Genomic DNA, 14,647 nt, shown 5'->3' with positions numbered 1-14,647 from the left:
AAGAGGTAAAGCGGGAATTTACTTTCGTTAACACGAAAGATATGCCGCACATATTGATAACGAGGAAGTCTGCGTCTTCATACGTTTCCTCCTTGAAATCTGTATGCTCTATTATATACTAAGTAGCCCGATCATTGTTTCAGTAATGTTACCCTCTTGTTTGACCCCGTAACGATGAACAGATTCCAAATGCATGTCTCCCTTCCTGGGTTGTTTTTTGTGTTTTATTGCTTGGAATTCCTGAAGCAGACCACTGTGCCTTCCCCCCTCGTGGGTTAGGTCTCAAAACTAAACCGCTTTGTATCCAATGGCATAATTTATTCAGACAGCATCAGCATAAGACTATCAAACAAAGCCTTCCATTTACAGTTGCAGCACTCTAACCAGCACTGACCAAAGTGTAATCCACGGTCATGGTCCTAAATTACCAGCTGTCTGCTGCTGTGGCAAAGTCCGTACTACACTTTCGATTCCGCAGCACCATTTTAACTGGTAACACTGTGTAGTTGCACAGTTGTGCTACCAGGTCTGTCCTCACACTGTCAACTTTACGTATCTCACTTCTCCTGTAGCGTAGATCACGAGGAGCCGATGTAAATGAGTGTATTCTGCATGACGTAACATTCAGTATTCCCTTCTTTCATAGCCACTCTTCATGTGCATCGATACCAAATAGGAATGCGAAAACTCTTGCGAGTGAGAGAATGACAATAACAATCGTAACAAGAACAAGCAAATAATGAATGATGTTTATTCCAACGCAGAACGAGAATGGCTTTAAATATAAAAATCTGTATCTATATCTATATCCATATCTATTGATCTTTGAGTTGGCACAATGCAAATATATTCTTAGCATTTAGTTACTGAATTTAGTTCTGGATGTTTGCAGAGAAAAGGAAAAGTCGGTACTTCTCGCTAGTGTAATATAATGTGAACCAGCAACTACCCTTTCCTTAGAACACGACTCAAGCAGGTCCTCAAGTAGGTAGCAAGGCACTACTGCATTCTGTTCCCTGACATTGCTCTGATGACGGTTAATGCAGATAGTTCCGATTATGAAATACAAAACGTATTGCAGGTTAGTTCCTAGGATAGTAACATTAAATTTGCGTTGTAGACGGCACATGAACGTGACGACTATCCATATTACTCATCAATATAAAAAGACAATATTTTGGGAATTTAGCAGGATTACTCAAAATGAATTCTGAATTTGGGTGTCTGACTGCACAGGTGCTAAACGTCGTCAAGAGTACACGATGTCCTAATCGCATTAGGAATATGAAGATCGTCTTCGACAGCTCGCAACTTTCACATTGCTATCTCCACCCTACTCCAGACAGCCCTCGGTGGAGTTGCACTACGTTGCCGATGTTATGGAAGGCCTTCAAACCGACAACAGACCACATATTGAAAAATACAAGCGAATTCTCTTGCAGCGTAAGCTTATTGTAACTAATCTAAAAATTATTGGAGAGGAACATTGTCCTATTCAAAAAAAGTAAAATGTTACACACTGTTGACGTCAAACGGACATTATCTATGTCCTGTCTTGTGTCCTACTCATCTATAATATCAAGTGTACTATGAAAATGATTATATATAATGGATGATAGGGTAATGCATTGATACCAGATGGCGGGGGTCGGCCGGTGTGGCCGTGCGGTTCTAGGCGCTTCAGTCTGGAACCGCGTGACCGCTACGGTCGCAGGTTCGAATCCTGCCTCGCGCATGGATGTGAGTGATGTCCTTAGGTTAGTTAGGTTTAAGTAGTTCTAAGTTCTAGGGGACTGATGACCTTAGAAGTTAAGTCACATAGTGCTCAGAGCCATTTGAACCATTTGAACTATTTAACACAAAATGACATTAAAAATTAAAGTTATTCACGAGCAGCTAGTTGAGAATATGTATGAACATTAAATGACACGACGAACTGAAATAATATGACGAAGAGTTCAGCGCTCACTGGGAATAGAGCCCCACACATATCGTTGTTGACTACACACAAAGAGACGTCAGCTACCGAATTTTTATCCACCAGCTGCTCAGAATAGCATCTTGAACTTACAGTCATCTCGCAAATAGTTCTGTGTCTGACTGGGAGTTAAAAACGTCAGATATCGTTAGTGTTGACAACGAATGAAAATACATTAAAAATCAAAATTATTATCCACCAGCAGATAGGTGTTCTCATGATAGAGCTTGATAATACATAATTAAATCTTTAGTGCCGGGCCAGGATTCGATCCCATTCACGCGTAATATGTGAAGGTGTTGAGGAATCTGCAGTTTTGAACAAACAACAAATTGTAGCCGAGCTTATTGCCACGAAGGGATCAAATTCCGCGTTAAGGGCGGTCTGAGTTGCATTCCCAGTTTAGAACCAATTTTTTCGACATACAGAAGCTCAAATAAAAGATGGAATAAGTGTCCTGTGACCATACATAGCGTTTGTGTCGTCACTTGAAATAAATAACTAGTATAAGAGAGGTTACTGGTGATAGAGTTTCTACATGTCGCCACTCCAGACTTTATTGTGGTTCAACCTACCGTCTACTTGGTAAAGAAGGAATATCATCTTTAATGTGAATTTTCAGACCACGCAGCCATTATATCTCCTTCACTTGGTGTAGCCAGGAGAGAATGGAATCTGTCTCTCCCTATCTAAAATCATTGACGGAAGTGGGAATCGAACCCAGACCATAGGTATAACAACCTACCATCCGTCCAACAGAACACGAAATCCTCTTCTCTGCGAGTCATTTTTCTATCGTAACGCAGTTGCGCCACACTGGATGAGAATTCTGACACACAGGCTCCCTGTAGTAATTTGCAGCATGTTCAGTAAATTCATTTACTTGGTTGACCGAATCACCATGAACTAGCTGCCTCGGCTACCCAGTGCATACATTCGACTATTTTGTAATCACAGAAATAAAATCACGTAACTGCCACCTACACACAACTGCCAACAGTGTAGGATGCAGAAGTTTAAATAGGAAGTGTTCCTTTCCACTTGAGCTATTCTATTGCGCTATCTGTTACTAGAAAACGTCGTTCAGTCCAAAAGAAAAGCTGTAACTGTTTGTCTCTCAGAAGTCAAGACCTGGCCATATGCATAATCTCACAGTGCTGTGGAATCCAAAAGTTCTGGAGGAATAGTTGCCGAGCTCTGGAGCTGCTGTAGCTACGTGTCAGCTTGTAGCATAGATAAGATGTCGCGAGTTCGAATACATTCAGTGCTACATTTTTTAAAACGCGATTATGCTCTCTGCTGAAGGTATCAATCTAATGGAACTTTGAACATAATTCCCTTCACTTCTCAACCCAAAGAAGTCGCATGTGGAAAAAGGGCTAACTACTGTGACATTTTGTTCTATTCAGGTTTAATAGACAGCAGGCAGCAGAAGCATCGCGAACATGTGCAGGGAGAGCGCATCGTGCCATAATATGTCAGAAAAGTATTTTCTACATTAGCCGTCGTGTGGTAGTGATATTTTATTCTTCTTCAAACTTTGTTTGACAGCTTTAACTCAGAACAAGTTTTCTACATGCATGTAATCAATAAACTGCATGTGCATTGTCAGACTGTCATAGGTAACATCAGAGAATTCGCATATATCGCTGATGTTTAATTTCTCTCTCATGTTTACTATTGTTTTAACAACACTAAAGGAAACCTTACGAAAATTGTGCACTGTATTATAAGAAATGAAATAAAACTAACCATGATAACCTTACGACGAAAGTATCTGTACACAAGCATGCCTCTATCGACACGAATTAGTACAATACTACTCACTTAGATTTTGATTGGGTCTGTGTTTAATTGGTATGCTGTGTCATACTCAAGAGGTATGCAAATGTGGCATTTCATAAATATAGTTACGTATTCCTAGAAACCCAAAATTCGCTTGGCAGCAGCGGAAAGAGGCCTTACCTGTTGTGCAGCATTGTAAGTTTTTCAACATTGCACTATGAGCTGAAAGCATTTTCTTGCGATTTCCTTATTGATGTTTGATCTGACTGCTTGTAGCTCTTTCACAGAAGGGATAAAAACGTTACAGTCAGTTAGACTGGAACTGCGAACCGTAACAGACGCTTTTTCACAGGTCAGCACGTTACCACAGAGCTGGCGAGGAGGTATGGGTCTTAGCTTCCTATTACGAGGGCAATAGTAACTAGAACTCGTAAACCGCTATTTGAAGGTCGAGATTAGTTGTGGTTTCCACCTGCAACGACTTTCCTGGGCTGAAAACCGTAAATTTTCAATCTTTTGTTACCCTTCAAGCAATAATAACTCAGATTATTCAATGGAAATGACAGGTAAAATCAAGTGAACTTTGAGGCTTAATTCCGTGCACACCAGGAAGTAACTCGTCGATCACAGAGTTGCCAAACATACGTTGCCTTGTTGCCAAATCTCAGTTACAGTACCAGCAGGAAGAAGACGAACCGATGTGATCCTACAGCGGTCTGGGAAGTGACCATAGCTGGTGTCTCCAAGTCGCGGCTGCTACGGCCTGGAATACGTAATGCGTCTGATTCGCTTTCTGTAACTAGGTTTAGGGACTGGAGCGTAGTTACTAATAATACTCAGAACTGACTGCAAACTGAGCATCATAAATCAGTAACTCTCATTGTTGTTTTTATATTTCTTTCGTAAGTGTACTCAAAACTAAGAAAGTCATTCACAGGCGTTTTCGTGCCTCGCCGATAGTCGAGCACAACATACAAATAAAAATAAAAAAGAATGTGTGTGTGTGTGTGTTTGTGAGAGAGAGAGATTGAGAGAGAGAGAGAGATAAATAAAAAGCAATGAGAGAGAGTGTAAAAAATTGTTGTAAAGAAATTGAATCGTGGTATTTAAAGAAATCTTTCATTAAAATGACACGTTCCACATCATTACGAAATGTCGTATTCATGATCTATGGATAAGAGTTAATCTAATGTAATCTAATCTAATCTAATCACATCATATTGATGATTAGCCATGAAGAGTCATGAATTACCGAAATTTTGGCCAATACCAGTAACCAAATCTAAACTTGAAAATAAAAGACGACAATTTTTGTAATAAACCGTGACTCCTATCAAGACCCTTTCGTCCCTGTTATCTAACCACGAAAGATGTCTGATATACCTCCATTCTGAAGTAACAAAGTGTGCATGCATTTAAAGATGAAGTGCATGATGTGAAGTTCTGTGACGGAGATACGAACCCAACACGTAATCCGATTGTTAACTAAGAAAAATCAAATGTTACGTATCGGTTTTTCTTACGAGCCGCTAGGTGTCTGAATCTAAAATAAGGATACAAACTTTTGTGCCTAAGCGACAATCGAACTGCACACCTACCGTGCATCCACGAATATAGCTTAAGTATCAGTTGCTTACTCATGAACAGTAAGATGTGTGCGTGTTTGACCAGAAATAACGACACCTGTTGCGATTGTTGGAAACACATGAACAGACATTGAAATTGCGCGTTAATTTTCACTAGCAGGTGGGTGTGCACTTGATAAAGCTAGAAATGAAATTATGAATATTTTTGTACTGGATCAGGTTTCAGACCCACATACTTACCTTTGGAGGAGACCTAGAGAAGATTGCAGTCTTGGGAAAAGGAACGACATGACTGAACTATACTGTTCCGAGAGATTCAGATCCTCGAAAGAGGAGATACGAATTCGAATCACAGTCCAGCACCAAATTTTTAAACGTCTCTAGTTCAATCAAGTACAAGTAAAATAAGAGCCCTGTCCCTTTAAATGGCTATCGGTTCATCAAATAAAATAAAATTTCCTAATGTAAGTAAGCAACTGGCGACTGTATTTCTGTTTACCATGACTTCCGCTGTGTCATTTCCCAACGTAAACCGGCTCTTCCCAGTTGGTAATGAAGGAACGTGATGTTTAATGCGGATTCTGGATTATAACGTCTTTCTCTTGAGGTTACCAGAGGTAAAATAAATCTGTTTGTGCCTCTTAAAAGTAAATGCCTGAACCCACGCATTGCACCTGTGATAGCTCGTTCCACCATACCATTGTGGCCACATTATCCAGCCCCAAGAGTGTGCTGTAACGGATGATGTGCTTAGCTTACAAAATTAGTCACGGTGGAAAAAAATGCGAGTCTATTAAATGGTCAAGTAGAAGCAAGCTTCTGACGCAGAGATTATGCTATTCTCATGTCAGCAGGATGTAAAGACTCTTCTAGGCATCATAGGCTGGATGTGAAGCCATTTTGATTTTTCACAAACTCAGCAAATATCTTAGTTCGAGAAAATCCACTGTGAAGTGTGAAGTTGCCGGATAATTCGATTATTACTGTTATTATTACTATCATTTTATTCATACCGCTGCTGGAACACGACCGTAGTCTTCAGGTAAAACGCGAGAACAGCTAATATGACGTCTGGCGACCGAAAGCACATATCGACAAAATTTTTATCGCCCCTTTTCTCTCGGTGCTGAAGCTATGAGTGTAATTCAAGCGAATCTACAATATCATATTAACTGGTCTCGCGTTTTACCTCAAGACTACGGTCGTAGTCAAGAGTAATGTACTAAGACTGGAGTCAAGACTTCCTCTGGGAAGTGCCGCAGTCTACATGTTGCTAGATCGAGCATATTGCCAGACATAGAATTCTGAGAGGAGCACGACTGTATTGTCCACCTTACGTGAACGACTCGGGGGTCAATTTTTTGGTCTGAGACTGTATCTACAACACATATTGCACGCTGAAGACCCAGAAGAATTTAAAAAAAAAAGTAGTTTATGAGAGCAACGTTAACCATAGCGTTCGAAGTATTCATAGTATTGTATACGTGTGTGTAAAAGCCTTCCAATGACCACTCAAGAAAGACAAGGATACACAGTCTAGCTCCAATATTATAAATACGCCTCAGTTTGTGGATGAACTCAGACTTAGGTTGATAATAATTGTGAAAATTTAGCAGCACTGTACCCATAGGTGTTAAACTCGTTTTCAACCAATGATTCCCACAGCCACAGGGATACTACTTGTGATACCTCTTAGACAAAATACTTAAGCAGTGTTATCAGACGAAAAGATCAACCTGACACAAACTGTGGGAAGTTTGTTTTACAACCTTCGTACCTAGATATTCAGCTTTTTCCTATTTGAGATATCTGTGAACGTTGCTGCTTACGACGATTCAAGCAGAAACTAAATTCCCTCAGCTTCGACAATATTTAAAGAAATCGTCTTATTGGCACTAAATCGTGGTTTGTGAATTGTTTACCGGCCGTACTCTGCCGTATTTTGCCGGTTGGAAGGCAAAAGCTTACTGACAAATTTCACACAGAAATTACTGTTACAGTTTACTTATGGAGCCAAATGAGTGAATTGCGTATTTTCCGGTGAGAAAGAGCACTGACAAACAGTCTTCGCTACATTAGGTTATTTAAACTGGTGTCACTCTGAGCTAGAATGTATGGTCAGCGACTAAGTGTAAGGTCAACGTTTCGGATGCGAGTTTTGCGACTGTGAAATACTTTCCTACATTATAGAAGCGAATATTAAATTTGAACTAATATTGCGAAAATTTTGTACTTGGACAGCTTAGAATGAAAATACTTCTGTTTATTTCAAAGGGAAACAATAGATTTTCTAAAACACTGTCTGTCATACACAACTTGAAACAGGTCATGTCGATCAAATCATGTGGAAGAACTAACAGCAACGTATATCGGAAGGCAGTAAGATCTCTTGCCTTTTGGTTTGTCAGTACTCGATAGCCATTTCTAGGCGAAAGTAAATGAAGAAAGGCAGTGCGTTTTTGTTACCAAGTAACGTCTTCGTCAATTACTTTAGTTTTAAAGTAATCTACGAGTAATTGCAGGTGTTTGATATTAACATGAAAACGATTCCGTAGACAGGGAAAGAACCTGTTTTGGGAAACTACATCTATAGTGACCAAAAGGCATTAAATGATGTTCAAGCACTTGTGTTACAGCAGCGGTATGAGTAGAATGGTATTAATAATAACAGTAATAATCGAATTATCCGGCAACTTCACACTTCACAGCGGATTTTCGCGAACTAAGAAATTTGCTGAATTTGTGAAAAATCAAAATGGCTTCACATCCAGCCTATGATGCCTAGAAAAATCTTTACATCCTGCTGACATGAGAATAGCATAATCCCTGCGTCAGAAGCTTGCTTCTACTTGACCATTTAATAGACTCGCATTTTTTCCACCGTGACTAATTTTGTAAGCTAAGCACATCATCCGTTACAGCACACTATTGGGGCTGGGTAATGTGGCCACAATGGTATGGTGGAACGAGCTATCACAGGTGCAATGCGTGGGTTCAGGCATTTACTTTTAAGAGGCACAAACAGATTTATTTTACCTCTGGTAACCTCAAGAGAAAGACGTTATAATCCAGAATCCGCATTAAACATCACGTTCCTTCATTACCAACTGGGAAGAGCCGGTTTACGTTGGGAAATGACACAGCGGAAGTCATGGTAAACAGAAATACAGTCGCCAGTTGCTTACTTACATTAGGAAATTTTATTTTATTTGATGAACCGATAGCCATTTAAAGGGACAGGGCTCTTATTTTACTTGTACTTGATTGAACTAGAGACGTTTAAAAATTTGGTGCTGGACTGTGATTCGAATTCGCATCTCCTCTTTCGAGGATCTGAATCTCTCGGAACAGTATAGTTCAGTCATGTCGTTCCTTTTCCCAAGACTGCAATCTTCTCTAGGTCTCCTCCAAAGGTAAGTATGTGGGTCTGAAACCTGATCCAGTACAAAAATATTCATAATTTCATTTCTAGCTTTATCAAGTGCACACCCACCTGCTAGTGAAAATTAACGCGCAATTTCAATGTCTTTTCATGTGTTTCCAACAATCGCAACAGGTGTCGTTATTTCTGGTCAAACACGCACACATCTTACTGTTCATGAGTAAGCAACTGATACTTAAGCTATATTCGTGGATGCACGGTAGGTGTGCAGTTCGATTGTCGCTTAGGCACAAAAGTTTGTATCCTTATTTTAGATTCAGACACCTAGCGGCTCGTAAGAAAAACCGATACGTAACATTTGATTTTTCTTAGTTAACAATCGGATTACGTGTTGGGTTCGTATCTCCGTCACAGAACTTCACATCATGCACTTCATCTTTAAATGCATGCACACTTTGTTACTTCAGAATGGAGGTATATCAGACATCTTTCGTGGTTAGATAACAGGGACGAAAGGGTCTTGATAGGAGTCACGGTTTATTACAAAAATTGTCGTCTTTTATTTTCAAGTTTAGATTTGGTTACTGGTATTGGCCAAAATTTCGGTAATTCATGACTCTTCATGGCTAATCATCAATATGATGTGATTAGATTAGATTAGATTACATTAGATTAACTCTTGTTCCATAGATCATGAATACGACATTTCGTAATGATGTGGAACGTGTCATTTTAATGAAAGATTTCTTTAAATACCACGATTCAATTTCTTTACAACAATTTTTTACACTCTCTCTCATTGCTTTTTATTTATCTCTCTCTCTCTCTCAATCTCTCTCTCTCACAAACACACACACACACACATTCTTTTTTATTTTTATTTGTATGTTGTGCTCGACTATCGGCGAGGCACGAAAACGCCTGTGAATGACTTTCTTAGTTTTGAGTACACTTACGAAAGAAATATAAAAACAACAATGAGAGTTACTGATTTATGATGCTCAGTTTGCAGTCAGTTCTGAGTATTATTAGTAACTACGCTCCAGTCCCTAAACCTAGTTACAGAAAGCGAATCAGACGCATTACGTATTCCAGGCCGTAGCAGCCGCGACTTGGAGACACCAGCTATGGTCACTTCCCAGACCGCTGTAGGATCACATCGGTTCGTCTTCTTCCTGCTGGTACTGTAACTGAGATTTGGCAACAAGGCAACGTATGTTTGGCAACTCTGTGATCGACGAGTTACTTCCTGGTGTGCACGGAATTAAGCCTCAAAGTTCACTTGATTTTACCTGTCATTTCCATTGAATAATCTGAGTTATTATTGCTTGAAGGGTAACAAAAGATTGAAAATTTACGGTTTTCAGCCCAGGAAAGTCGTTGCAGGTGGAAACCACAACTAATCTCGACCTTCAAATAGCGGTTTACGAGTTCTAGTTACTATTGCCCTCGTAATAGGAAGCTAAGACCCATACCTCCTCGCCAGCTCTGTGGTAACGTGCTGACCTGTGAAAAAGCGTCTGTTACGGTTCGCAGTTCCAGTCTCACTGACTGTAACGTTTTTATCCCTTCTGTGAAAGAGCTACAAGCAGTCAGATCAAACATCAATAAGGAAATCGCAAGAAAATGCTTTCAGCTCATAGTGCAATGTTGAAAAACTTACAATGCTGCACAACAGGTAAGGCCTCTTTCCGCTGCTGCCAAGCGAATTTTGGGTTTCTAGGAATACGTAACTATATTTATGAAATGCCACATTTGCATACCTCTTGAGTATGACACAGCATACCAATTAAACACAGACCCAATCAAAATCTAAGTGAGTAGTATTGTACTAATTCGTGTCGATAGAGGCATGCTTGTGTACAGATACTTTCGTCGTAAGGTTATCATGGTTAGTTTTATTTCATTTCTTATAATACAGTGCACAATTTTCGTAAGGTTTCCTTTAGTGTTGTTAAAACAATAGTAAACATGAGAGAGAAATTAAACATCAACGATATATGCGAATTCTCTGATGTTACCTATGACAGTCTGACAATGCACATGCAGTTTATTGATTACATGCATGTAGAAAACTTGTTCTGAGTTAAAGCTGTCAAACAAAGTTTGAAGAAGAATAAAATATCACTACCACACGACGGCTAATGTAGAAAATACTTTTCTGACATATTATGGCACGATGCGCTCTCCCTGCACATGTTCGCGATGCTTCTGCTGCCTGCTGTCTATTAAACCTGAATAGAACAAAATGTCACAGTAGTTAGCCCTTTTTCCACATGCGACTTCTTTGGGTTGAGAAGTGAAGGGAATTATGTTCAAAGTTCCATTAGATTGATACCTTCAGCAGAGAGCATAATCGCGTTTTAAAAAATGTAGCACTGAATGTATTCGAACTCGCGACATCTTATCTATGCTACAAGCTGACACGTAGCTACAGCAGCTCCAGAGCTCGGCAACTATTCCTCCAGAACTTTTGGATTCCACAGCACTGTGAGATTATGCATATGGCCAGGTCTTGACTTCTGAGAGACAAACAGTTACAGCTTTTCTTTTGGACTGAACGACGTTTTCTAGTAACAGATAGCGCAATAGAATAGCTCAAGTGGAAAGGAACACTTCCTATTTAAACTTCTGCATCCTACACTGTTGGCAGTTGTGTGTAGGTGGCAGTTACGTGATTTTATTTCTGTGATTACAAAATAGTCGAATGTATGCACTGGGTAGCCGAGGCAGCTAGTTCATGGTGATTCGGTCAACCAAGTAAATGAATTTACTGAACATGCTGCAAATTACTACAGGGAGCCTGTGTGTCAGAATTCTCATCCAGTGTGGCGCAACTGCGTTACGATAGAAAAATGACTCGCAGAGAAGAGGATTTCGTGTTCTGTTGGACGGATGGTAGGTTGTTATACCTATGGTCTGGGTTCGATTCCCACTTCCGTCAATGATTTTAGATAGGGAGAGACAGATTCCATTCTCTCCTGGCTACACCAAGTGAAGGAGATATAATGGCTGCGTGGTCTGAAAATTCACATTAAAGATGATATTCCTTCTTTACCAAGTAGACGGTAGGTTGAACCACAATAAAGTCTGGAGTGGCGACATGTAGAAACTCTATCACCAGTAACCTCTCTTATACTAGTTATTTATTTCAAGTGACGACACAAACGCTATGTATGGTCACAGGACACTTATTCCATCTTTTATTTGAGCTTCTGTATGTCGAAAAAATTGGTTCTAAACTGGGAATGCAACTCAGACCGCCCTTAACGCGGAATTTGATCCCTTCGTGGCAATAAGCTCGGCTACAATTTGTTGTTTGTTCAAAACTGCAGATTCCTCAACACCTTCACATATTACGCGTGAATGGGATCGAATCCTGGCCCGGCACTAAAGATTTAATTATGTATTATCAAGCTCTATCATGAGAACACCTATCTGCTGGTGGATAATAATTTTGATTTTTAATGTATTTTCATTCGTTGTCAACACTAACGATATCTGACGTTTTTAACTCCCAGTCAGACACAGAACTATTTGCGAGATGACTGTAAGTTCAAGATGCTATTCTGAGCAGCTGGTGGATAAAAATTCGGTAGCTGACGTCTCTTTGTGTGTAGTCAACAACGATATGTGTGGGGCTCTATTCCCAGTGAGCGCTGAACTCTTCGTCATATTATTTCAGTTCGTCGTGTCATTTAATGTTCATACATATTCTCAACTAGCTGCTCGTGAATAACTTTAATTTTTAATGTCATTTTGTGTTAAATAGTTCAAATGGTTCAAATGGCTCTGAGCACTATGTGACTTAACTTCTAAGGTCATCAGTCCCCTAGAACTTAGAACTACTTAAACCTAACTAACCTAAGGACATCACTCACATCCATGCGCGAGGCAGGATTCGAACCTGCGACCGTAGCGGTCACGCGGTTCCAGACTGAAGCGCCTAGAACCGCACGGCCACACCAGCCGGCCCCCGCCATCTGGTATCAATGCATTACCCTATCATCCATTATATATAATCATTTTCATAGTACACTTGATATTATAGATGAGTAGGACACAAGACAGGACATAGATAATGTCCGTTTGACGTCAACAGTGTGTAACATTTTACTTTTTTTGAATAGGACAATGTTCCTCTCCAATAATTTTTAGATTAGTTACAATAAGCTTACGCTGCAAGAGAATTCGCTTGTATTTTTCAATATGTGGTCTGTTGTCGGTTTGAAGGCCTTCCATAACATCGGCAACGTAGTGCAACTCCACCGAGGGCTGTCTGGAGTAGGGTGGAGATAGCAATGTGAAAGTTGCGAGCTGTCGAAGACGATCTTCATATTCCTAATGCGATTAGGACATCGTGTACTCTTGACGACGTTTAGCACCTGTGCAGTCAGACACCCAAATTCAGAATTCATTTTGAGTAATCCTGCTAAATTCCCAAAATATTGTCTTTTTATATTGATGAGTAATATGGATAGTCGTCACGTTCATGTGCCGTCTACAACGCAAATTTAATGTTACTATCCTAGGAACTAACCTGCAATACGTTTTGTATTTCATAATCGGAACTATCTGCATTAACCGTCATCAGAGCAATGTCAGGGAACAGAATGCAGTAGTGCCTTGCTACCTACTTGAGGACCTGCTTGAGTCGTGTTCTAAGGAAAGGGTAGTTGCTGGTTCACATTATATTACACTAGCGAGAAGTACCGACTTTTCCTTTTCTCTGCAAACATCCAGAACTAAATTCAGTAACTAAATGCTAAGAATATATTTGCATTGTGCCAACTCAAAGATCAATAGATATGGATATAGATATAGATACAGATTTTTATATTTAAAGCCATTCTCGTTCTGCGTTGGAATAAACATCATTCATTATTTGCTTGTTCTTGTTACGATTGTTATTGTCATTCTCTCACTCGCAAGAGTTTTCGCATTCCTATTTGGTATCGATGCACATGAAGAGTGGCTATGAAAGAAGGGAATACTGAATGTTACGTCATGCAGAATACACTCATTTACATCGGCTCCTCGTGATCTACGCTACAGGAGAAGTGAGATACGTAAAGTTGACAGTGTGAGGACAGACCTGGTAGCACAACTGTGCAACTACACAGTGTTACCAGTTAAAATGGTGCTGCGGAATCGAAAGTGTAGTACGGACTTTGCCACAGCAGCAGACAGCTGGTAATTTAGGACCATGACCGTGGATTACACTTTGGTCAGTGCTGGTTAGAGTGCTGCAACTGTAAATGGAAGGCTTTGTTTGATAGTCTTATGCTGATGCTGTCTGAATAAATTATGCCATTGGATACAAAGCGGTTTAGTTTTGAGACCTAACCCACGAGGGGGGAAGGCACAGTGGTCTGCTTCAGGAATTCCAAGCAATAAAACACAAAAAACAACCCAGGAAGGGAGACATGCATTTGGAATCTGTTCATCGTTACGGGGTCAAACAAGAGGGTAACATTACTGAAACAATGATCGGGCTACTTAGTATATAATAGAGCATACAGATTTCAAGGAGGAAACGTATGAAGACGCAGACTTCCTCGTTATCAATATGTGCGGCATATCTTTCGTGTTAACGAAAGTAAATTCCCGCTTTACCTCTTCTTACGTGTCAAATGAAATGAATGCCATGAGGAATAGAATATTTGTTGACTGCGTCTCTTCTTGCTTCCATCCTTACCAACATATTTCTTCATTCTCGTGGTAATCATGACATTCTATGTGTATGCTGCAAAAGATTGCAAGTGGACAAATTCGACATCGAGGTGCAAAGCGTTATATTCAATTCGGATAAGCTTCCGTTGTATTTTTACTTCGTTTGTATTTTTAGATGATTATGAACGTTACGGAAAATTATCTCACATGCTTTATGTTGAATGAGAAACATTGAACGATCCG

The sequence above is a fragment of the Schistocerca nitens genome, chromosome 7 (genome assembly GCF_023898315.1).
Source record: "Schistocerca nitens isolate TAMUIC-IGC-003100 chromosome 7, iqSchNite1.1, whole genome shotgun sequence".
In the NCBI taxonomy this organism is placed as follows: Eukaryota; Metazoa; Arthropoda; class Insecta; order Orthoptera; family Acrididae; genus Schistocerca; species Schistocerca nitens.
The sequence above is the reverse complement of the archived record's forward strand: the minus strand, read 5'-3'. Positions refer to the sequence as shown.